The sequence below is a fragment of the Scyliorhinus torazame genome, chromosome 15 (assembly GCF_047496885.1).
Source record: "Scyliorhinus torazame isolate Kashiwa2021f chromosome 15, sScyTor2.1, whole genome shotgun sequence".
In the NCBI taxonomy this organism is placed as follows: Eukaryota; Metazoa; Chordata; class Chondrichthyes; order Carcharhiniformes; family Scyliorhinidae; genus Scyliorhinus; species Scyliorhinus torazame.
In genome coordinates this window covers 159,879,090-159,904,757 of record NC_092721.1, presented here as the reverse complement: position 1 = coordinate 159,904,757, position 25,668 = coordinate 159,879,090, and the positions used below count along the sequence as shown (strand labels likewise).

Below are 25,668 nucleotides of genomic sequence, written 5' to 3'. Positions count from 1 at the left end.
ATATTTTTTAAAGGTGCCGAAGAAATACAGCAATGGAAGGGTTAACATAATGGCATGCGAGCTTTATCTTATTGGTACTGGTACGCCAGTTTTGAACTTCAAATGGAAGTGACCTTCACCTTCTGAGTCTTTGACTATCTACATTTATTAGTGACCAGCTGCTAGTCATTATGCAGTAACCCAATGTAGGTCACCCTTTAAACTAGCAAATGTTTTTTGATTCAGGTTTGAATCATGGACTTTCAAAAATGACGTGCAGCGGCGACAGAGTTATAAATCGGTGTTCCTGTTTATGTGAATGCTGAAGCTGCTGTAAGTACTTATTAACGATCTAGTTGTGCTACTGTGACGATCTGATATAACCCTTACATTATTTTTCAGTTACATTCAGTGGCTACATTCAAAATTTGAAGTGATTTCCAAGTGGAATTTAATGTTAAACACAATATTTGTGAGAAAGGATAGAGTACTTGCAATCTTCAAAGAGGTAACCTAGCAGGACATTTTGTGTAGATTTGGTTGCATATGTTTGTTTCCAACATAGTGAGTGAACTACTAGTGAATGCTAACTTTTACTACAGTATTTTACAATGAGCTTAAAATGGATTTTTGTGTGCAATATCTGGAATGATCATAGATTTAGAATGTTATGCTTTTAAGTCTGAAACCTGCTATAACTTGGGAATTGTTGAAAGAAACAACGGTAATTGCATATATTTTGGGCTGAAAAACATGGTAGATATGTAAGTCAGGCGGATTTGTATTTATTTAATAGGTGCAAATATCTGAAATTATTCCGTTAATGGGGGTAACCGTTGGCTATGGATAGTAGTGGAATTGTGTGACCTAAGGTCTTTAAAAGGTGGCTATAAAAAGGGGGAAGCAGTTTTGTAAATGACTACTGTGAGCATTGATACACAGCTGGTCCATAAAGCCACCCTGGCCTTCTTCAGGGTTACCTTTTATCATTCCCCCAATAAGTCATCAGGACTAACTGGCTTTACAATGGACCTACATAATTTGGCAGTGCTTGATCTGTGAAGTACTCCAATTGTACAAGCAGCTTGCTGATGGAACTGAGGCCCAACTATGAGAACTGGACTGGACTTGGAGATTTCCATTAAATAGGCAATGGACTCTCTCTGCCCACCTTCTGTCTGATGCAATGGGTCATGTGTATCTACCCAAAATTCCGAGACCCAAATGTCTTTAACCAGCCTTTCTATTATATAAAACAGAGTAACTATTGGTAACTACGCACTAAGTCCTAAAATGGTTCAAGGGAGTGATTCCCTTAGCCAGTAGTTGCCACTACTCAGACTAACAAGCCAGTGTAGTAATGGTGGCTGGTAGACTGTGTCATGGGCATATGAACATCAGAGTTTTTTATTACTCTTTAAAGGGATATGGGCTTCACTGGCCAGGCCAGGCATCCCTAATTGCCCTTCAGAAGATTGTATGAATTGTCTTCTTGATTTGTTTCAGTCCATGTGGTCCAGATACACCACAGTGCTATTATGGAGGGAATTCCAGGATTTTGACCCAGCTACAGTGAAGGAACGGCAATATATTTCCAAATCAGGATAAAGAGTGGCTCGAATTTGTCTAATTGTGACAGATTAACCTGTACAAGTGAGGTGTTCTTGCACAGACTCATCCTCTTCATTGTTGAAATGCATGAGCTTAGGTAGAAAATCCTAATTTGCCATCCAGGAAGTTGGCAATCACCTGTCAAGCAGTGAAAGGGCATCTGAGAAATGAAGTGCTTTGACCAGCAGTCCCCCAAAGGCCATGGCTGGTGCTCTTCTCTTCAATTAACCAAAGACTTCACAGCTTGTCAGTTCCACTGAAGATGCTTTTTCCACTGTGCACTCCCTCAGTGATCCTTGCTGACAAGTCAAGAAGACTGTTCCCTGGCAGGAAATCCAGGATTCCGGACCAAAGTAACTCATAATTGGCTTACCCCAACTACTTCTTAATTATAGAATTTACAGTGCAGAAGGAGGCCATTCGGCCCATCGAGTCTGCACCGGCTCTTGGAAAGAGCACCCTACCCAAGGTCAACACCACCACCCTATCCCCATAACCCAGTAACCCCACCCAACACTAAGGGCAATTTTGGACACTAAGGGCAATTTATCATGGCCAATCCACCTAACCTGCACATCTGTGGACTGTGGGAGGAAACCGGAGCACCCGGAGGAAACCCACGCACACACGGGGAGGATGTGCAGACTCCGCACAGACAGTGACCCAAGCCGGAATCGAACCTGGGACCCTGGAGCTGTGAAGCAATTGTGCTATCCACAAGGCTACCGTGCTACGTGGTTACGTGATAGATACATGGGTGTTCATCAATCTTTTTCAATGCTGCCCAATGAAAGCCAAAGATAGTGAGATTGTATGTTATCCCAACCCAACATCAATTTCTGGGACTTCCCCATCCCTTTCACCTCTAAACTCGCCTACAAAGGTCCAGGAAACCTCTGCCCTTGGTCTCAACATGAACAGGCTATAAATCCCGAAACCAGTGTTATTGAAATCCGCAACATTTGCTCAATGATTTCCAAAACCATGAGAGGAGTAGGCCTGGGATTTTCAAATATTCCTGACATCCATAGTGATAGCCATTGGCCAGGATTTTATCGGGAAGCTATGCACCAGTAAAATTGTGAGCAGCTAGATTGGATTGGCTCCTTGACACTGTCCTGCAGTCAGGGCATTTTACAAATGGTGGAACCAGCTGCCGGCTCCAATGGGCAGATTTCCATATTTAAAAGTCAGTTTTGCCAATGGCATGAGGGCAGTTGTGGTGGCTGTTAGCTAAGTTGACGTGATCTTCCAGTGACGGCCCAGGACGTAAGGTCTCATGGACCAAAGAAGGACTTTGGGCAGGTGTAAAGTCTCAAGCAAGTGACTACTTAGAAGCGATATCTGTAGCAAACAAATTTGGTTTTATTCAGGTTACTATACACTCCTCCTACTCCCTGAAGGGACTCCCACCCCCGTCCTCATCTGGGCCGGAGTATTTATATCCCAGCAGTCCTTTGAAGAGAGCGTTAACCCTGCCCCCTCATCTGGGTAGATCATATTCAGATGAGGACGCAGGGACTCTGATGCTGCAGATCCTGCCTCCTGCAGGGTTATAACAGCAGGGAAGACATCACATGTGGCTCCGAGGACCTCCCTGGAGGGTTTTCCTTTGATACTCGTCACAGAAACATATTTTACTTACCTGAGGAGCTGCTGAGGTCCTTGCATTCACCACCTCTCCAGTCACGCTGGTGAGGTTTCAGAGCTGCCAACCCTGTGATTGGGGCAGGAGTATCAGGAGTTTGTCTTTCTGTCATCTTTACTTGGATGGTGGGCTGACAGGTGGCCAATTAGGAGGCAACTTGTGGTAAAATTGTCAAGCAGTGCCTCTGCTATCAAGTATGTAGGTTGTCCAATGCCCCTCATAAAACTCAGACCGTTATTTTCTGACACAATAGTCAATTTGAGTGCGCACTAATTCATTGTTGTAGCTGGTGAAAATGTTTGTAGTTTGTCGCTCTATTCTCCTTGACTAGAACTTTGAAACTAGCAATGGTTAATTAATGAAACAAATTAGGTAAATTTCAGTACTTTTTGACACATGGAAGCCAAAAGACACTTTTACACCACAGATCAGTGTGGGGAGGGCAGGGTCAGTCCATTCTCCTCCCTATTTATATTTCGAGCCTTCTCATAATGATGGCAGCAAATCTAGAAGTAACTTATATGATCTCCAGAAATTGTAGTTCGTCATTTCTACCAGAAAAAGGCATGTTAAGCAGTTTTCTGGGTGAGAAAATAGTATAATTGTAAGTGACTTCTGTTTATAAATGCATAAATGGTCATCTTTTAAAGTGTTTTTACCCTTCCATTGTTAGGAAATCCTACTTTAATCTTCACATAAACTGAGATATTTCAAAATGTTGATCCCATGAGGGGATAAATATTTACATAAAATCTTTTGAATCACCATTTGTATTGTGGTGAACGTATTATGGTAATCATTCACCACTGTAATACATTGTACCACGCTGTTGCCCATGTGGACTCCATCTGTGGACCATTGTGCTGTACTACACTAATTGTATCATGTTGGTGCCCTTGTGGGCTCCGCCCCTGGCTCCACCCCCTTGAGGGGAGGTATAAGTACAGTTGCCCTGTAGGCGGCTCTCACTTGCAGAGCAGTCGCAGGCAGGCACTGTTCTCGTTGATTAAAGCCTCTGTTCACTTCTATTCGCTGTCTCGAGTGAATTGATGGTCGCATCAATTTAATCAACTACAGCACCGCAATAGAATCAGCACTCAGACCTAACCGACTGGAACTCGACCCACAGGCCGCGCAAGCCAAAGGGATTTTTTCACACTGGCTCCAATGTTTCAAGGCCTACCTCGCCACCTTCTCCTCGCCCTCTGTCACCGACGATCAGAAGCTGAGCCTCCTCCACGCCGGGTGAGCCATCGAATCTCCGTACAACTCGAGGAAACGACCACATACGCAGACGTCCTCATGATGCTGAAGCGCCTATAGGTGAAAAGAACTGGATGGTTGTAGACTGCAGACAAAGCATAAACTGGTACACGCACCTTGATGCGTACCCCCTCCCCCGGATAGTGGACATGGTTAATCAGATCGCACACTACTGAGTGTTCTCCACGGTGGATCTGAAGTCTACATACCACCAGCTCCCAATCCGCCCGTAGGACTGCCACTACATGGTCTTTGAGGCAGATGGCCGCCTCTTCCACTTCCTCCGGGTCCCCTTCGGCGTCACCAACGGGGTCTTGGTCTTCCAAAGAACGATGAACCGAATGGTGGACCAGTACGGGCTGCAGGCCACATTTCCGTACCTGGACAACATCACCATCTGCGGCCACGACCAGCAGGACCACAACGCCAACATCCAGAAGTTTCTCCATACCGCCCAAGCCCTCAACCTCACTTATAACAAGGAGAAATGCGTTTTCCGCACAACCAGACTAGCCATCCTCGGCTATGTCGTGGAAAACGGCGTTCTAGGCCCCGAACCCGACCGTATGCGCCCCCCCCTGCAACTCCCTCTTCTCCACTGCCCCAAGGCCCTAAAAAGGTGCCTCGGGTTCTTTTCCTATTACGCCCAGTGGGTCCCCAACTATGCAGACAAAGCCCGCCCACTGATCAAAGCTACCATCTTCCCACGGGCGGTTGAGGCCCGCCAGGCCTTCAGCCGCATCAAGGCAGATAATGCCAAGGCCGCGATGCGCGCGGTGGACGAGTCCGTCCTCTTCCAAGTGGAGAGCGACGCATCAGAGGTCGCTCTCGCCGCCACCCTCAATCAGGTGGGCAGGCCAGTAGCATTTTTCTCCCATACCCTCACCTCCTCTGAAATTCGACACTCCTCAGTCGAAAAAGAAGCTCAAGCCATCGTGGAAGCCGTGTGGCACTGGAGGCACTACCTCGCTGGTAGGGGGTTTACCCTCGTCACCAACCAACAGTCGGTAGCCTTCATGTTCGACAATACACAGCGGCGCAAGATCAAGAACGATAAGATCTTGAGGTGGAGAATCGAACTCTCCACCTATAATTATGATATAGTATATCGTCCTGTGAAGCTCACCGAGCCCTCAGATGCCCTGTCCCGTGGCATATGCGCCAGCACGCAAGATGACCAACTCCGGGCCAACCACGATAACCTCTGCCACCCGGGGGTCACCCGGCTTCTCCACTACATCAAGGCCCGCAACCTGCCCTACTCCACCGAGGAGGTCAGGGCCATGACCAGGGACTGCAAAATCTGCGCGGAGTGTAAGCCGCACTTCTATCGGCTGGATAAGGCCCACCTGGTGAAGGCATCCCGGCCCTTTGAGCGCCTCAGTATCAACTTCAAAGGGCCCCTCCCCTATACCAACCGCAACACGTATTTCCTCAACGTCGTTGACGAGTTCTCCCGCTTCCCCTTTGCAATCCCTGGCCCCGACATGACTGCGGCCACATGTCATGAAGGCCCTACATAGTATCTTCACCTTGTTCGGTTTCCCCACTTACGTCCATAATGACCGTTTATGCCCCTCGTTTATGAGCAACGAACTGCGTCAGTACTTGCTCGGTAAGGGAATCGCCTCGAGTAGAACTACCAGTTACAACCCCCAGGGAAACGGACAGCTGGAGAGGGAGAATGTGACGGTATGGAAAGCCATCCTCCTGGCCCTAAGGTCTAGGAATCTCCCAGTTTCACACTGGCAGTACGTCCTTCCCGACGCGCTCCACTCCATTAGGTCACTCCTTTGCACAGCCACAAACGAGACCCCTCATGACCGCCTGTTTATTTTCCCTAGGAAATCCACCTCCAGGGTCTCGCTTCCGTCCTGGCTGAAGACACCGGGGCCTGTCCTACTCCGCAAACACGTAAGGAGTCATAAGTCCGACCCCCTGATCGAGAAGGTCCAGCTCCTTCACACCAACCCCCAGTACACATACGTAGAGCACCCCGACGACCGACAGGATACGGTCTCCCTCCGGGACCTGGCACCCGCAGTATCCCCTGCCATCACCCCAACCTACCCCCACCAACCTACACCACCTACACCAAACAGTGCCCCCGCCCCTACATGGCCCCCACACCCCCTCCTATATCCCCTCCCCCCTTCGCCGACCTACAGGAATGAAGCTCCTGAAGACACGCCCGGAGTCCACACCTGTGCCCACGCCGACGAGTTCACCACCCGTGCCTGCTGCAACACCAGAGCTCCGACGATCGCAGCGCACGATCAGGGCACTGGACAGACTGAACCTGTGAGCCCTTCACCCCCTGTCGGACTTCAATTTTTAAAAACGGGGTGAATATGGTGAACGTATTATGGTAATCATTCACCACTGTAATACATTGTACCACGCTGTTGCCCATGTGAGCTCCACCTATGGCCCATTGTCCTGTACTACACTAATTGTATCATGTTGGTGCCCTTGTGGGCTCCGCCCCTGGCCCCACCCCCTTGAGGGGAGGTATAATAGCAGCTGCCCTGTAGGCGGCTCTCACTTGCAGAGCAGTCGCAGGCAGGCACTGTTCTAGTTGATTAAAGCCTCTGTTCACTTCTATTCTCTGTCTCGAGTGAATTGATGGTCGCATCATGTATCATTTGAGAAAGAAATTGTAGAAGTCCTGAAATGAGAAAAGTAGAGAGAAAAGAGGAATTAAAATCCTACCCCACTCCAAAATATGTCGTCAAGTTCAAAATTCAGTAATGTGTTCGTAAATTTGTCTGGTGTTAAATTGTGTCCTTTTAAGTAGGTCTTCTGTACATGGTAGAGGGAGGACAGAAGGCACTGTCCTTGCATATTCTATTGACTCATAAAAAGATGCAATCTTTGAAATCTCAATACAAATAAAAGCAGAACAAAAGATCTTCTCTGATTCAGTTAATTTATGATTAGCCATTTATTTATCTTCTCAGAATAATTTCTGAGGTTGACGGCGAGCCAAATTTTAGATTCCTGTTTAAGGTGGAAAGGCTCAGACGTCGGTGCAGGAGAGCAGCATATTCCTGCCTTTGGGCCATTTTTATTCCTGGTAGAGCTGGGGGTGCGACCAGCAGCGAGTCGTGTATTCGGTCAAGTAAGCCTAATAAGGACACACAGCAGACGCCAACTGGAATTTCTCAGTCAGCTTGCAGGTCCCAAACTGAAGCTGAAGCACGGTCAAGTAATGGCGCTGTCATCCTAGTGCCAGACCAGTGGCTCTCCATCCTGCTAGAGGACCATTCCCTGTCCCCCTCACCTGTCATGGCTACCGAGCCACAGCTGCGACCACTTGACATCCATAGGAGGGTTAAATTGAAAACTTTAAAATTCATCGTCAGAGGGCATCTCCATCGTGAGGCACCGGCATGATTCTCCGGCCTTATTTCGCTCTCGCTCAAGTAAAACAAGGCCGGTGAACAGCAGGAGATGCCAAAAACGAGATCTGCGCCTGGCGCCAAACAGTTTGCGATGCAACCGGCCATAGGCGAAACCGGGATCTCGCCGTAGCGTGGCGAGAAACCAATTATCACCACTTAAGCCCCATCCCATACAATTAGTGAGAGCTACCCCATATCCAATGGCCTCCCGTCATTCAGCCGTCTCCCAGCACGTGGTCACACTGGTGCCGATTAGCACTCCTTTGAAAAAATGTGAACCTGGCGGAAGGGCCTCTGTGGGGAGCCGAGGAGGGGAGTAGCCATCTTTGCTCGCAGGCAAAGAACCCGGGTGTGCTGGGCTTGCCACCCAAGGGCTCTGTGGGGGGTGGAGGACTCTCTGCAGGGGTGGGCTGCCATGGGAGAATGGGGGGGTGCGCTGGGGGGGGGGCAACCGGAGGGGCAACTGCTTGCGGCAGCACCATGCCAACCCGTGGATCGTGTTTACCCATTCCTGGGGCAACCATATCCCTGCCTGTCTATTCCACTGACCACCTATAACCCCCACCGACTGCTGAGACCACTGGCCACGCGGCTGAAGGCTATTGTTAATAGGGAATTGGCAATCGTGGTTAAGTGAGCACTTCACACAACCCAAGGGGATTCCCATGGGTGGGCGGGACATGTAGCATGTGGGAGTCATTGCCTAGGATCGCAATCACACCTTGATACCTGGACACTGTGCTTCAACACTGCGGGAGGCAACACCACACACGCAGCAGCCAACATCCGAACACCCAGGGGATGGGACACAGCCCTGGTGACATGCCCATGACTGAAGGGTGGGTGGGTGCCATGGGGAAGGGGAAATACCTCGATAGATGGGTCAAGGATTCAGAGGTCGGCCCGCATTGCAGAAGAACGTGACACAGGCATCATACTGGTTGTGCACAAAGTTGTTTATTGTGTTTGACAATTCCCCACCCTCCCGATAACAACACCCCCCCCCCCGGCGTCCTCGGTGATTCTCAACGTACTTTGTCCTCCTAGCTCGACCACTAAATCTAGGTGTGTCCCCAGGATGCATATCAAAGGCGGAGGCAGTCACCTGCTTACCTTGTCCCATGGCATTCGATGCACCTGGGTGGGTGTCCTTTGGGGACTCTAGGATCGGAGAGCCCTGGCTCACTTGTCGGTGGCACATGCACAGCTGTGCTGCCCTGTCCCATGTACTGGCTGCGAGACGTGGTCTCATCGCAGGGGTGGAACTCAGGGGAGCTGGTGACCACTGTCTCCGCTCCATGGGACGGGTCTGGGTTGGCACTTAGCACCCCCTCCTCCCGCTCGGTACCCACAGGGCCCCGGGGTTCACTTTGGGATGGAGGGGGAGCTGGTTCGAACCCCAGCTACCCCTGCATCATTGCCAGCCCTGGCAGCTCCCCATGGTCTGCATCATTGTGCCAACACCCTCGCCGATACTCCTCAGTGACTGGGACATGCCCACCTGCGACTGGGACATGCTCTGCAGTGCCTCGCCATGCCCATCTGAGAGCGGGAAATGTCCTGCAGAACCTCATCAAGGTCAGCCTGGTACTGGGTGACATCCCCCAGCGAATTGGACATTCTGCCGAGACCCTCAGCCATGGCCGTCATCGACTGCACAACGCCTTGGACACCTTCACTAATGGTGCTGACGTCGTGCACCAAGCTCTCCACTGTGGTCGCTGCCCTAGCAGTGTTGGCCTCGGTACCATGTATTGTCGGCGAAATCTCCTGTGCCCATAGCCTTCGGGACTCCTCCAAACGGCTATGGACCTGCTGGAGTGTCGCTGACATCTCCCTCTGAATGTCCCGGGTACTAGCTAACATCTCCATCAACTCCGCGTAACTTTGTTCCACAAGTTCAGAATCAGGCTGGGACCCAGCTGATCCTGGGATCCAGCAGACCTCCAACTGTTGGCTCGCCTGGGGGTTTCTGCCTCTACCTGATGTACATCAGCAGCAGTGTGCTGCTCACCATTGTGCCCCAGATGCCTGCCCACTAACATTTCCCCCTGAGGTATGTGTATCTGCGCTGGTGGAGGGTGGAGGTGACAGCTGTGCCGTGACTATTACAGAGGCATCCTCAGAGTTCTCCTCCTCCGAGGTCTCCTGGGAAGCTGGAGAGAGTGCCGCTCGGGATGTGCTGGCACCGTCGGCTAGAGGACCAGCGGGAGAATGGACATATGGTCAGTGGGAGGGATGGGTCAGTCAGTAAGGCAATAACAACTCATGTTTGACAGGTCCTCCGGGTAGAGCTCGGTGCTTCCTCACCTCTGCAGCTTCCACCAGCCTCTGCGTTGGTGACCACTGTGTCCATGGCCACACCGGTCACCTTCAAGGCATGCCCCGCGAGGGTGGTGAGGAATCATATGTCCAGCATGCCACTGCCAGTCTGGCCCCTCTCCCAATGGTAGTGGGAGAGCTTTTCCTGCGGAGACACAGAGAGAGGCATCATTAGCCACATGCATGGTTCACAATGGTGGGGCGGTGTGTGATGGAGGGGTTGGGGGGGTTTAAGGGGGCGGGGACGCTAGAATGGTTGGGGGTGTTGCAGGGGGAGGGGGGTACATGCTCCCATGGGGATGTGGGAGAGGTCTCAGAGGTGGGTGGGTGAAGGGTATGCTATCTACTTACTCGTGCTTCCCGGTTTAGATCATTAACCTTCTTCCTGCACTGGAGGCCAGTCCTCCACATCACACTACCAGTGCTCACAGCTGCCGCCACCTCATCCCAGGCAGCACTGGCTGCCTGATGGCTAGCCCTCCTTGACCCTCGGGAGAACAGGATTTCCCTCCTGACCTCCACTGTGTCCAGCAGCCACCCCAAGTCAGGGTCCCCAAATCTTGGGGCTGGTCTCCTCAGTGCCATTGTTGCGTGCTGGCTAGGGTTGGCTGAGTAAATGCAGCTTAAGTGCTGCTCGACTTTGTTAGCGGGGGGCTGGTGAGCGCGGTCCCGGCGAACCAGCTGGTGAGCTTGCATTTGCGGCAAGAAGCCCATGAGGCCTCGTTAAATGGACCAATTGATGTTGAATAGCGTTGCTGGATTTGCTGGGCCGAGCACCGGGAAGCTCACTACCACAATTAAAAATCTTTCCGGAGGATCTCTCTTTACATACATCAACAACTATCCAAACTGGGATCATGGGAGTGTCAATGTATTAATACTGGATGGCATCCAATTGATGCTCCAGCCTTTGAAACTGCTCACCATCCTTATTTGGGTGACAACCTGGCCACTAAATAGCCATCCCCACAAAAATCAAGTTGGGTGTCTGATGCTGACACGATGTTGGGTCCCATCCCCAAAACATAACTCTTTGAGTGCTGAGGATGTGCTCTTATTACTACAAGCACTATTACTTTTGTAATAAATGCCTTAAATCACTGCTGATTTTCATCCTTTATCAAAGTAAATATTGCAATGTTAATGATTATTGGAATAAAAGGGCTTCCAGTTTGTAGAGTGTTTTACGTGACTCGCAGTATGATCTTTCTCTTTAAGAATGGGATTGTTTAAGATAATTACAATCTTAAGGGTTGTGGCTAAAGCAGCAGTGGGTAAAGCAGACTAACTTCCCTCTACTTTGATGATGTTCTGGAAAAAGAAATGGCAAGTTAAAAGCAAGAATGCCTTTGCAGTTCACAAAAGAGTAAATAAGGAAGGACTGTTCCTATACCAGAAAGATTAGTAACCAGAAGACACAAGATAAGGCAGGAGAACCCGAGATGAACGAAATTGAAGAAAACATATTTTACACAGTGAGTTGTTTTTATCTGGAATGCACTGCTGAAAAGGGTGGTGTTTGCAGATTCAATAATAACTTTTAAAGAGGAATTAGAAGGGAATTAGATAAATGCTTGGAAAGGAAATATTTGTTGGGCTATGGGGAAAGAGCAAAGGAGTGTGACTAATTACAAAGCACTTTCCAAGAGTCAGCACATGCACAATGAGGCAAATGAGTGGTTGGGGTTGGTTGTTCTTGATGGTATTGACATTATTGACCAGGTAACATTACGTTATGGAACAGAAAGTGCTGGATTTGCTCAGCAAGTCTGGCAGTATCTGTGGGGAGAGAAATAAGAGTTAACATATTGTGGTGGTATGTATCAGGGGTCATGTGGGACTGTGAAGCCGTGATGCTATTGGCTGACAGATCCCGGGTCCTGGTTGGCTGCTGACTCCTGGATCCGCCCTGGAGGCGGAGTATAAGAACCCGAGCTTCTCCCCGCCGCTTCATTCTGTTGCTGAACTGCTGGGGACAAGTCTCGCTTAATAAAGCCTGAATCAACTTCATCACTTCTCGTCTCTCTCGTAAGTCATTGTGCGCTACAATTTATTAAGCGAGACTTGTCCCCAGCAGTATTACGCCCAGTGGGTCCCCCAGTATGCAGACAAGGCCCGCCCGCTAATACAGACCACTACCTTCCCCCTGTCGACAGGGGCTCGCCAGGCCTTCAGCCGCATCAAAGCGGATATCGCAAAGGCCACGATGCGCGCCATCGACGAGTCCCTCCCCTTCCAGGTCGAGAGCGACGCATCCGACGTAGCTCTGGCGGCCACCCTTAACCAAACGGGCAGACCCGTGGCCTTTTTCTCCCGGACCCTCCACGCCTCAGAAATCCGCCACTCCTCAGTGGAAAAGGAAGCCCAAGCCATAGTGGAAGCTGTGCGACATTGGAGGCATTACCTGGCCGGCAGGAGATTCACTCTCCTCACCGACCAACGGTCGGCAGCCTTCATGTTCGATAATGCACAGCGGGGCAAAATTAAAAATGACAAGATCTTAAGGTGGAGGATCGAGCTCTCCACCTTCAACTATGAGATCTTGTACCGTCCCGGAAAGCTGAACGAGCCGTCCGATGCCCTATCCCGCGGCACATGTGCCAACGCACAAATAGGCCGTCTCCAAGCCCTCCACGAGGACCTCTGCCACCCGGGGGTCACTCGATTCTACCATTTCATAAAGTCCCGCAACCTCCCCTACTCTGTGGAGGAGGTCCGTACAGTCACCAGGAACTGCCACATCTGCGCAGAGTGCAAACCGTACTTTTTCAGGCCGGATAGAGCGCACCTGATCAAGGCTTCCTGCCCCTTTGAACGCCTCAGATTGGATTTCAAAGGGCCCCTCCCCTCCACTGACCGCAACGCATACTTCCTGAACGTGGTGGACGAGTACTCTCGTTTCCCCTTCGCCATCCCCTGCCCGACATGACAGCGGCCACAGTCATTAAAGCCCTTGGCACCATATTCACACTGTTCGGTTGCCCCGCGTGTATTCATTGCGACAGAGGTTCCTCCTTCATGAGTGATGAGCTGCGCCAGTTCCTGCTCAGCAAGGGCATAGCCTCGAGCAGGACGACCAGCTACAACCCCCGGGGGAACGGGCAAGTAGAGAGAGAGAACGGCACGGTCTGGAAGACCGTCCTGCTGGCCCTACGGTCCAGGGATCTCCCAGTTTCCCGGTGGCAGGAGGTACTCCCGGGTGCTCTCCACTCCATCCGGTCGCTGCTGTGTACCACCACTAACCAAGCGCCTCATGAGCGCCTCCTCGTCTTCCCCAGGAGGTCCTCCTCCGGATCGTCGCTGCCGACCTGGCTGGTGGCCCCAGGACCCATCTTGCTCCGGAAACATGTGCGGGCGCACAAATCGGACCCGTTGGTCGAGAGGGTTCACCTTCTCCACGCGAACCCGCAGTACGCCTATGTGGCGTACCCCGACGGCTGACAGGACACGGTCTCCCTGCGGGACCTGGCGTCCGCCGGCAACACACACCCCCCCCCCCCCCGACACCGATCATCCCCTCCCTACCACCGGCGCACCCCGCGACCGCCCCCTTCCCGGGAGGATCGGTCCTCCTCCCGTGCCCGCCCAGGAGTGAAACAGGAACAAACACCGAAACGCTTCCGGAGACGACAACGCCTGAACAAGCACCTGCACCACCACCGGGGCTGAGGTGATCGATGAGGAAGACCAGACCGCCCGCTCGACTCGTGGCATCCGCGTGACACCAAGAATGTTGTTGTATTGTAACAAAAAAAATGTTCTCTTGCTAATATTGTAAATAGTTTTCACAAACGTTGTACATAGCCCAGTGTAAGGCTAAAACTGTAGTAACATGTCCGAAATTTTCCTTCCAGGGCCAGCCTTGTAAACCCCTACCACCATGCGAACCACCACCCTGCCGGGTTCCTTTTTAACAAGGGGTGAATGTGGTGGTATGTATTAGGGGTCATGTGGGACTGTGAAGCCGTGATGCTATTGGCTGACAGATCCCGGGTCCTGGTTGGCTGCTGACTCCTGGCTCCGCCCTGAAGGCGGAGTATAAGAACCCGAGCTTCTCCCCGCCGCTTCATTCTGTTGCTGAACTGCTGGGGACAAGTCTCGCTTAATAAAGCCTGAATCAACTTCATCACTTCTCGTCTCTCTCGTAAGTCATTGTGCGCTACACATATCCAGTTAAATATGACATCTTCAGAACTGAAAATGAAGTTAGAAAAGGTTTTATGCCACTGAAAGGGGAGGGAGGAAGAACAAAAAGGAAGATCTGATATGGGGTAGAGGGCAAGAGAGATTAAAAAACAAAGATGCCATGGAACAAAAGACAAAGGATGTGGTAATGGTTGTAGTAAAGAAACAAAGCAATTGTCCTGTGTAAATGTAAATGGCAGAATAATGAGCAGCTATATCCAAAAACAAAAACATGAAAAATAAAATTCAGACTGGCACATGGGGAAAATAAAACAGAATCAAAATAGGAGACAGAATTCGTGGTCAGAAATTGTTGAAGTCAATGAAGGCTGTAAAGTGCCTACTTGAAAGATGAGGGGTGGGATTCTCCAATAATGGGGCTAAGTGTTGATGCCGTCGTAAACTCCGGAGCGTTTAATGACGGCGTCATCTGGCCGCTAGGAGCAGCGAACCTGCGCCGCACAGGGGGGCCAGCACCGCACTGGAGTGCTTCACGTAGCTCCAGCTGCCGATACGGGTGTCAGCACGGGTGGCGCGTATCCGTGCATGCGCGCCATAGCTGGCATGGGTCCGCGCATGCGTGCCATGGCAGGCACGGTTCTACGCATGCGCATGCGTTGCCGTCTCCGCGCCGGCCCAGGGCAACGTGGCGGAGCCCTACAGGGGCCCGGCGCGGAAGAACATTGACAAATTTTGAGCCTTTTATCCTGTAGCTTGCCCTTATTGAATGTGTGACTAGTTTGAAAGATGAGGGTCTCGATCGCGGGCCTGGCCACCGTGGAGGCCCCCCCCCGAGTCGGATCCCCCCTACCAGGATGGCCCCACAGCCAGAACGCTAAAGTCCCGCCGGGTAGGACCACACGTGAACGACGCTGGAGGGACTCGCTGAACTCGGCGGGCATTCGGCCCGTCGAGCGGGGAGAATCGCCAGGGGGGGCCGCATTGAGCGGCCCTCGACCGGTGCTGCGGCGCCCACGCCATTGACGCCGATTCTCTGGTCAGACTCTGTGGCCTGGCGTTGGAGCGGCGTCGTGAGATTCGCGCCCACCCCCTACGGCTATTCTCCCACCCGGTGCGGGATCGGAGTGCTGGTTCTTGAGCCTGCATTACACTTCACTGGAACACTGCAGCAGGCCCAGTCAGTGCAAGTTGGTGAATTAGAATGGCAAACGTCTAGAAACTTGGAATCTTCCTTGTAGACTGAGTGGAGTTGTTCTGTTATGTGGGCAACCAACCAGTGTTGATCTCCTCAATGTAGACGAGACTGCTTTGTGAGCAGTGAACACAGTGTACTGAATTGAAAGAAGCACAAGTCTCCTGGAAAAAGACTTTAGGACCTTGGACAGTGAGGAGGAAGGAGATGAAAGGACAAGCATTGAACATCCGGGGATTGCATGGGGGGTTGCTGTGGTAGGGGATGAGATGTTGCAGGGATGGAGGAGTTTGCCAGAGTATCGGAGATGACTGCTTTCTTTGGAATGCTTTCGGAGAAGGAAGAGGAGAGGAAGATGATGGGCGAGATCATCCGCTCTTCACGCCAGTGGGATCTTCTGGTCCTGCCAACGGCGCACCCCCGCTGTCGGTTTTCCCACAGGATTCAATGGTAAATCCCATTGACAGCGGCGTGACCAGAAGATCCCGCCGCTGGCCAATGACGGGCTGTCTCTCGTCACTGAGAAAGACACCGTAGTGAAGTCAGAGAATCTCGCCCTAAATGTCTTAATTTTCCCTCAACTAAGGATGCCCACCACTTGTGATTGACAGGGTCCTCAACCATGTCCACTACATTTCCTGCACTTCTGCTCTCATCCCTTCCCTTCCCACCCACAATGGTGGCAGAATTCCTCTTAACCCACCCCATCAATACACATTCACACATTCAAAAGATCATCTTCCGCCATTTCCACCACCTCCAGCATAATGCCACCACCAAACACTTCCTTTCCCCTCCCTTGTCAGGATTCCGAACAGACCTTTACCTCCACAACACTCTGGACAATTCCCCTATTATCCACAATACCTGGTACCATTCCCAAAAACTTTCTCATGCAATCGCAGGAGATGCAACACCTGCCCTTTTACTTCCTTTCTCCTCACCTTCCACAGCCCAAACATTCCTTTCAGCTCGGTGAAGGAGCGATTTATTCATGATAACGATTAGTGATAGTGGTATCTAGTGGGCGGCATTTCCTGCCAGCAGTGGATTTCGTGGTGGGCGAGTACGGACAATTGGAGTGAGGCCCACAATCTGAATCCCGCTAACTGGAAAACAAGTCAGAATTTTTAGGGGGGGGAAGGGGGCACTCGAGGGTGGGATGGCAGATTGCCGCTATAAGTGACCGTGCACACAACCTCATGATGGGGAGGGGTGAGGTCCACAAGAGGCATGGGGATACCCACAGTGATAGGTTCAGGGGGAGGAAAGGAACGTCCACACCAATAACTGTGAACTCCAGGGTTACTGGGGGAGGCTGGAGAATTACCAGAGGGAGGTCTACCTGCACACCAGGGAGTTCCAGGATGATTAGAGGGATGCGAACGACGATAGAGGGAGTGTTGAAGCTGGTCTAGAAGTAGAAGTACAGCATCCTCACCATTAGACCCCGAATTAGGACACTGTTTAAAAACAAAACTGGAAAGAAATCTCCATGAGAGGGGTATGAGGCAGTGTTGGAGGAGACCATAGTTGGACTCGGGGGCCCTTTCAGGTGGCACCCTCATACTTATTAGATTCTCAACATGGAGATGAAGGGTCATCTTATAGAACTCATGAACACAGCAATAATCAATAGGCTCACACAATAAATGGTGTCATTGAACATTTAAAACTCAGGAATGTGTGAAGGGAAGAGGCATCCAGCCTTTAAGGGAGCACAGCTGCTGGATATCTGCAAGATACTCAATCAAATCCTGTAAAGTGCATGGTTCAGCCGACATGGGTTAGGGGCCAAGAGGCATACAATCATTTAAAATTTCAAGGCAGGTTTAATCTCTAATCCAAATCAAGCATCACAGGAATGCCTTTAGTGAGGGTGACCAGAGAATGGCTGTCCTCTAGCATCTTCCAACTTCAATGTCTATGATTTTGAGATGTCGGGCCCGATTTACCGACCACGTCCCACCAGAATCGGAATGGGACATGACCGGTGGATCCCAGGAGAGGTCTCTTCCGGGATTCCTGATGGTCGTTACTGTGGTGAACCTCCCAGCCTCTCGCTGGCAGGAGGTCGTCCCTGACGCTCTACACTCCATCCGGTCACTATTGTGCACCGCTACTAATAACACACCCCATGAACGTGTTTTTACCTTCCCCAGGAAGTCCACATCCGGGGTGTCGCACCCGACTTGGCTCGCTGCTCCAGGACCGGTCCTTCTTCGTAGGCACGTCCGACTCCACAAGGCGGACCCCTTGGTGGACAGGGTTCACCTGCTCCACGCCAACCCTCAATATGCCTACGTTGAGTTCTCCAACGGCCGCCAAGATACTGTCTCACTTAGGGACCTGGCACCGTCAGGTTCCACCCCAACACACCTTTCCACCAATGCGCAACCCCCCCACCTCCCACCGTGCCGCCAATATTGACCCCACCAGACCACCCCCCCCCCTCCTCTTTTCCGCACAAGAGGACGAAGAGGACTTCTGCATGCTCCTGGAGTTCCCTGATGACTGGCCAGCATCAGCACCGCCACCACCGCCATCGATGCCATCTCCACCACTGCCAGCACCGACTTCGCCGCCACCGTTACGCCGCTCCCAACGAAGCATCAAAGCACCGGACCGGCTGAATTTTTGACGGACTCCGGACCGTCAACATGGACTTTTCTTTCCCTACCACTGTACATAATTGCACTAATTGTATATAGTTTCACGTCACCCCAGCCGGACTCATTTTTAACAGGGGGTGAATGTGGTGAACCACTGTAATAGGAGATGTAAGGCAGGGCCTGCACTACAGGTTCGCCAGTAGCTCCTGTCAGCTGGCTCCGCCCATGGAGAACTGTATAAATATGCATGACCTCCAGTGCCCTGCCATTTCGCCAGCTGCAGCAGGAGGCCCCGCATCTGACTGTAATAAAGCCACAGTTGTACCCAACTTTAGTCTTTGTGCAATTGATCGTGCATCAATGTCTCGCGAGATCTCCTGAGGTCTCCCGACAATGGGCAAGACCCAGACTTAGTGAGCTTAAGTGAGCTTAAACTCTGCCGACGTCAGATGGAACCGACTCCCAGGATTTACTGGTCTCGCCTAGGAGACCCCAGCCAGGCGCCATTTAGCACTGGTCCCTACAAATGGGGACCAGGCAGAACGGTACTGCCGAGGGGGGGCGGGGGGTCTCCCTAGTAATCGGAAGCTCCTAGGTGGCTGGTATCAGGGCAGGGTGGTACCCAGGCACTGCTGATGCCATCCAGGTACCTTACATATTCAGGACGCATTCAAATCATGAGACCATTTTCATGAACAAGTAATGTATTTACAAGGTGCATTATATACACAGTGAGTGAACATTTGTGCCCTTGTAGTGATCTCAATATTTCTTACTATTTCTAACCCTACCGCTACATCTTGGTACATCCCCGAATCCGCAGCAGAGGCACTATCGGCTATGCCCTGTTGTCTGTGATGACCTTGTCAGGTGTCCTTTGGAGGGCTGAGGCTTGGCGGGCCCAGCTCCTTTGGATCTCCTGCTGTGAGACTTGTGAACCCGCCTTGTGGAGCTGGAGGTGATGAAGTCACAGGCACTGGGGATTGGGATCAAATGGACACTCTCGGAGTCACTTGGGTGGATGGCCCCGGGGTGTCCAGCTGATGGCTGTCCTTCCTATGGGTGCTGGCAGCCCCTGCCTGACTCCTTGACAAGAAAGGAGGGAAGTTGAGGTGCTCTGCACCCCTCTCTTCGAGACACTGATGGATCCCACCCAATGCCGAGAGTGCTGGAGAACAGATCCAAGCCCAAATCCAAGCCCTACACGCTCCAACAATCACCATTTGAATTTGAATAAAATAAAATAAAATCTTAATTAGACCTTTAGATGATCATGGACGTAGAAATTGTCGTAGAAAACCTATCTGGTTCAAAGTCCTGGAACTCGCTCCCTAACAGTACTGTCGGTGTACTGGCATCTCATGGAATGCAGCGATTCGAGAAGGCAGCTTCTCACTTGCAGTTGCTGATGGACAATAAATTCTGGCCCAGCCAGCGAAGCCCACATCCCTTAACTGAATAAAATTAAGACCACCTTTGTGGCCTCCTTCCAGTTTGATGAGGTGAGATTGGGCGTGATTCTTTTGCCTTGTTAAGCTCTCATTCAAACGAAACGAGGCCGGTGAATAGCAGGAGAGGCCAAAAACGAGAACTGTGCCAGGCACCAAACAGTTCGCGTGGCGAGAAACCAATTAACACCACTTAAGCCCCATTAACGAGAGCCACCCATTTCCAATGGCCTCCTGTGATTCAGTGGCCTCCCCAGCAAGTCCTCACGCTGGCTCCGATTGGTGCTCCTTTTGAAAAACGTGAACCTGACGGAAGGGCTTCTGTGGGGAGCCGAGGTGGTGAGTAACCATCTTTGCTCTCAGGCAACGAGCCCAGGGGCTCTGGGATTGCCACCCCAGTGGTTGGTGGGGGGGTATGGGACCCTCCGCAGGGGTAGACCACCATGGGAGGATAGGGGGGATGCCTGGAGAGATGCTAAAAGGGTCCGGAGGTCAGTCCGCATTGTGGAAGGAGGTGACAGACATCATAATGGTTGTGCAAAAAGGTGTTTAATGTTTGTACAAACCCCACTCCCAATGGTGCTGGAGGATCTGTCAGTAATGCAATAACAACTCACATTTGATAGATTCCCTGGGTGGAGCCCGGTGCTTCCTCACGTCTGCAGCATCCGCCAGCCTCCACGTTGATGACCGCTCTGTCCTCGGCCACATCGGTCACCTCCAGGGCATGCTCCTCAAAGAAGGACAAGATTCGTATGTCCGGCACCCCACCGCCAGTCTGGGCCCTCTCTGACGATGGGAGGGCTTTTCCTGAGGAAACACAGGGGGGGCATTGTTAGCCACACGCATGGTTCACAGTGGTGGATGGGGTGGGTGTGAAGGAGGGGTGATGAAGGAGGAGGGGGTGGAGGAAGGGTTGGGGGACACATGGGGAGTTGAGGGGTGGATGCTCCCTTGGTGGTGGGGGGGGGGGGCTTGGTGTCTACTCACTCGTGCTGTCGGTGTAGGTTGTTGACCTTCTTACGGCACTGAAGGCCAGCCCTCCTGGTCACACTCCCCAAGCTCACAGCTGCCGCCACCTCATCCTAGGCAGCACTGGCTGCCTTGTGACTAACTCTCTGGGACCCTCAGGGGAACAGGACACCCCACCTGGCCTCAATGGCGTCCAGGTGCCTCCCCAGATCAGCATCCCCCAATCTTAGGGCTGGTCTCCTTGGTGCCATTGTTGCAAGCTGGCTGGAATTGGCTGAGCAAGTGCAGCTTAAGTGCTACTTGACCTTGTTAGTGAGGGGCTGGCGAGCGCTGTCCTGACAAATCAGCTGGCGAGCCTTCATTTGCTGCCAAGAAGCCCGTGAGGCCTCGCTAAATGGACCAATTAACGTTGAATTGCCGGCCTTGCTTGACCGAGCTCAGGGAAGCTCACAGCAATTCCCGCTCACTACCACACTTCAAACTTTTTCCAGAGAATTGCAGCCATTGTTGAACCTCCTAGAACCATCCCTTTGGTAAAGGACATTCTGGTGCCAGCGTTACAGTGCCACGGTGCCCTGATGGCACCAGCAATGCGAGGGTGCCATCCTGCCCAGAGGCTGACTACCCAGGGAGGCCTCCGATCGCCTGGGAGACCCCCCCCTCCTCCCAAGTGCTGTTCCGCCTGGTTCCCATTTGTGCTATACGCGCTCAGTTGGGGTGTCCACGGCGAGGCCGGTAGATGCCGGATGGCCGTTTGATCGGGCGTAGACATAGTTAATTGGACTTTTAAGATCACTTAACCCTGCAAGTCTGGATCCCGCCTATTGTGGGACCCAGTTGAGCTTCCTTCTGCAACATTGGTTTACTCGACGGCGGCCATCGCAGGTTATGCTCATGCAAATATAGGGCAGCACGGTAGCAATAGGGCAGCGCGGTAGCATTGTGGATAGCACAATTGCTTCACAGCTCCAGGGTCCCAGGTTCGATTCCGGCTTGGGTCACTATCTGTGCGGAGTCTGCACATCCTCCCCGTGTGTGCGTGGGTTTCCTCCGGGTGCTCCGGTTTCCTCCCACAGTCCAAAGATGTGCAGGTTAGGTGGATTGGCCATATTAAATTGCCCTTAGTGTCCAAAATTGCCCTTAGTGTCCAAAATTGCCCTTTGTGCTGGGTGGGGTTACTGGGTTATGGGGATAGGGTGGAGGTGTTGACCTTGGGTAGGGTGCTGTTTCCAAGAGCCGGTGCAGACTCGATGGGCCGAATAGCCTCCTTCTGCACTGTAAATTCTATGATAATCTAAGATAAATCAGTCTTCCAGAAGACAAGAAGGTTGTTACTTATTAATGTGAAGGTTGGAGGAGCACTCCCCCTGCAATAACAATGGCTGTGATTTAGAGGCCATACTAGCCATGGCCGCAAATCCTGCAATGACCCTTAAATCTCACGACGGGCCATGAATGCGATTTGCGCTGGTCAGATTTTGGTTTGGGATCTTCACCCAGAATGGACATGAGCCTGATTTGAAAACATTATAATATAACTAGCAGGCTTCACGCCACTACATCCATTTTGAATGTGTCTTACCACACGGCCGGCATGATGTCACACCAGTGCGAATGACTATTGGTTTACAAGAATGAAAACCAGTCGTGATGACCATGCTGCGAGCGGACAGGTAAGTATAGACCCTGGGTGGTGAAGGAAAAGCCGAGGCACTGCCCTGGCACCCTGCTGTTGCCAACCTGCCAGTTCCAGGGTGGCAATAACAGGGGCGAGCCTTCGTTCGGCAGGGCTCCATCAAGCGGGTTCCCCTTATGTGTGGTGGGGGGGGGCATGCCCCAGTGCTTGTGGTGGGGGTGCCCCGATGCCTGTTGGAATGGGGGTGCCCCGATGACTGTGGTGTGGGGAGTGTCCCGATGCCTGTTGGTATGGGGGTGCCCCGATGACTGTGGTGAGGGGAGTGCCCCGATGCCTGTTGGTATGGGGATGCCCCGATGACTGTGGTGAGGGGAGTGCCCCGATGCCTGTTGGTGTAGGGGTGCCCTGATGCCTGTGGTGAGGGAGTGCCCCGATGCCTGTTGCTGTGGGGGTGCCCTGATGCCTGTGGTGAGGGAGTGCCCAGATACGTGTTCGGGTGGGGGTGTCCCGATGTCTATGTGGCTGGGGCCCGAATGATGCTTGTCGGGGGTCCTCCGTGTCTGTGAGCAGGTGGGGGGAGTTTAATTATTGCGCAGATCAGGGCGCCCTGTAAAGATAACATCCCAATTAGGCCCCGCCCCGTCAGAGTGATAGTGCAAACCGCGCCCCCAGATTTTCTGTGCACAGAGTGCCATCCAGGGCTTTGAAATAAATCATTATTGTTTCACTCAACTTGGTGTGGACTTGCCTTTCTTGCAGATACAAAATGGCAATGAGGAGCAAACTCGGTCCTTGCAAGCTGAGGCCTTGCAGCTCCGCCATCTCCTGGGGTTCGTGTTTCAAGTAGGAGCCAGCATTTCATCGCTATACCACTGCACTGATGTCTGGATGCTTTTGACGCGGGGGTCAAGAATTGGGCCCAGTATGTAGAGCGCATGCACTATTATTTTCGCGCCAACAATATTCGCAGAAGGTGAGCACCACACAGTGATTTTGCTCACCACTTGTTAGCATTTTAGCCCACCACCGTCCGTGATCTTCTAGCGGTTTCGGTTTAACATGAAAGAGCGAGCACCGGGTGAGTTGGTCACTGAGTTTGTGACCTGATTGAGGAAGCTCGCCGAATTGTGTGAATACAGGACTTCATTATCCAAGATGTTGCACCTGGTGCAGGATTAGGGATAGCCTTGACTGCAGCATCGGCGATGAAAAAGTGGCTCTTGGCCACACCTTCCCTGATCCTGCACCAGGCGCTACAGATCACATTGTCTCTGGAGAGCGTGGAGTGCAGAATTCAGGAACTCCAGGGCATGGAGGTAAATACCCTGTGTTGAGGACCCTGACATGGTAAACCCCCCCCCCGGTCTGACAGACAAAGGGGACCTGGCCCATGGGCACAGGGGGGCCCCCCTTGCCGAGGGCAATTTAGCTTTGTGCATGACGTGCGGCCACCGGCCTTAGCGCAACCACAGGCAACGAGAGTCCCAGCGGTATAGGCACCCTGGCTGGTGTAGACGTCAGCCTAGAGATAGGGGGCTGGATTATCTGATTGCCGACTCTGAATTTGCGTTTGGCGATTGGTCGGAGAATCCCCGTTTACACCGGAATTGGAGGCGGTGCCGTTTTTGCAATGCTCCACCTCCTCAAAAACAGCGTACTTGGGAGTACGCCACAAACTATATGGACGGCCTCAGCACGTGACCTGAGGCCCTCCCCCGATGCTCTGCTCCCAATGGCCGTTCCTCTGGCGGGAGGGCTTTGGCAAGCGCTGGTGGGGGTTGGTCCAGGGGTGTCGGGGCTGGTTACAGGGGGACAGTTTTTGGCAGGCCGGGTCCGCGCGTGGCCAGTGCCATGTTGTGTGGCGCAGCCTCCGCAGGATGCTGCCGTGCGCATGCGTAGCCATGGACCCGCTCATTCTGCGGCATATCCGCAGGTAAAGCCAGGGGCTTTATGCTGCACGCTGCTAGCCCTCCACCAGACAGATGATCGGTGCGGGGGCCGCACCAACTTTCTGGCCGTAAGACCAGATGGATTGGAGAATCCAGACCAGGAACTTTCATTTCGATGATTCGGACAGGGTCTATCCCTTGGATGAGCCGAACAAAGACACTTCAATTGAATTGCATTGCCTGACGGCTCCCCGTGTATCCCCATTCATGTCCCCGTTCAGGTGAATGGCATATGCTACAAATGGAGTTGGACACTACGGCAGCGGTGACTGTGGTGGCCCAGACTACTTTCGACCACATCCGGCAGCGAGTCCAGACTTTGGTTTTGGTGGACACAACGGCTCATTTAGCTACATATCTGGGAGAGCAACTGCATATCATAGGGATGGTGTTGGCTCCCGTTATTTATGGCCATCAAGTGACCCGACTACCCCTTATTGTGGTTCACTGGGATGGCCCCATCTTACCAGGGCGCGACTGGTTGCGTCGCTTATGACTTGACTGGCAACATATTCTGCAAGTCAGGTCCGGTGGCTTGTGCGAAGTGTTCGGGAAGTTTCCAGAGGTTTTCCAGTCCAGGCTGGGGACCATCTGAGAGGATGTAGCGATTAATCCAGGTAGACCTGGTGGCTCAGCCGTGCTATTTTGGGGCGTGTCCCGTTCCCTATGACTTGTCAAACAAGGTGGCCGCCGAGTTCAACTGATTGGAGAGCCTGGGCATCATTCAGGCCATCCGCTTCACCAACTGGGCAGCACCGGTGGTACCTGTCCTGAAACCGGATAGGACGATTCACCTTAGCGACGATTACAAGCTGATGGTCAATACCGCATCGTAGCTGGACCATTATCCCATGCCTCGTGTTGAGGACCTGTAATCCAAGCTGGACATGAGCAACACAAACTTACAAACAGAACTCTCGGCAATATGGCATGATACATATGCAGCAGGACCTCTATGAACATACCTGATTGCCTTTTGACGTCCCGATGGCATGTTCTGCGCGGGTTGCCACGTGTCACGATATACCTCGATGATGTCCTGGTCACAGGAGCTACCAACCAGGAGAACTTAAGGAGCCTAGTGGCAGTGCTCCAAATGTTTTTGGTGTTTTGGCAACCGCCTACGTTGGTCGAAGTGCATGTTCCATGCCAAAGAGTTTGTCTACTTAGGGTATCGCGGGGACAACGACGGATTACATCTAGTTGCAGAGGAGATATATGCCATTCATTTGGCCCCCGCTCCATTAATTTCTCAGCTTTGTGAACTATTGTGGGAAGTTTGTCCCAAACCTTACAGATGTACTGGCCCCTCTGCATCTGCTCTTAGAGAAGCACCAGGACTGGGTCTGGCGCATCAAAAGATGTTTGTCATCTGTAGCGCACAAAGACTCCGTGAGACGAATAGAGTGAAGTCGATGAGGCTTTATTAAGCGTGTCTGTTCCCCCGCAGCTCGATAGTAAACTGGCCTGCGGGGGAAGACTCCGG

General features: G+C 52.1%; 1 protein-coding gene across 1 annotated transcript in view; it reads left to right on the top strand.

Annotated features, from left to right (window-relative positions):
• The first annotated feature begins 240 nt into the window (after positions 1–240).
• Positions 241–25,668, top strand: part of LOC140391939 (stAR-related lipid transfer protein 13-like) — a 938,750-nt gene continuing 913,322 nt past the window's right edge. Inside the window, exon 1 of the mRNA XM_072477005.1 lies at positions 241–312. The gene's annotated coding sequence lies outside the window, so the exon portion shown is untranslated. The remainder of the gene's footprint in view (positions 313–25,668) is intronic.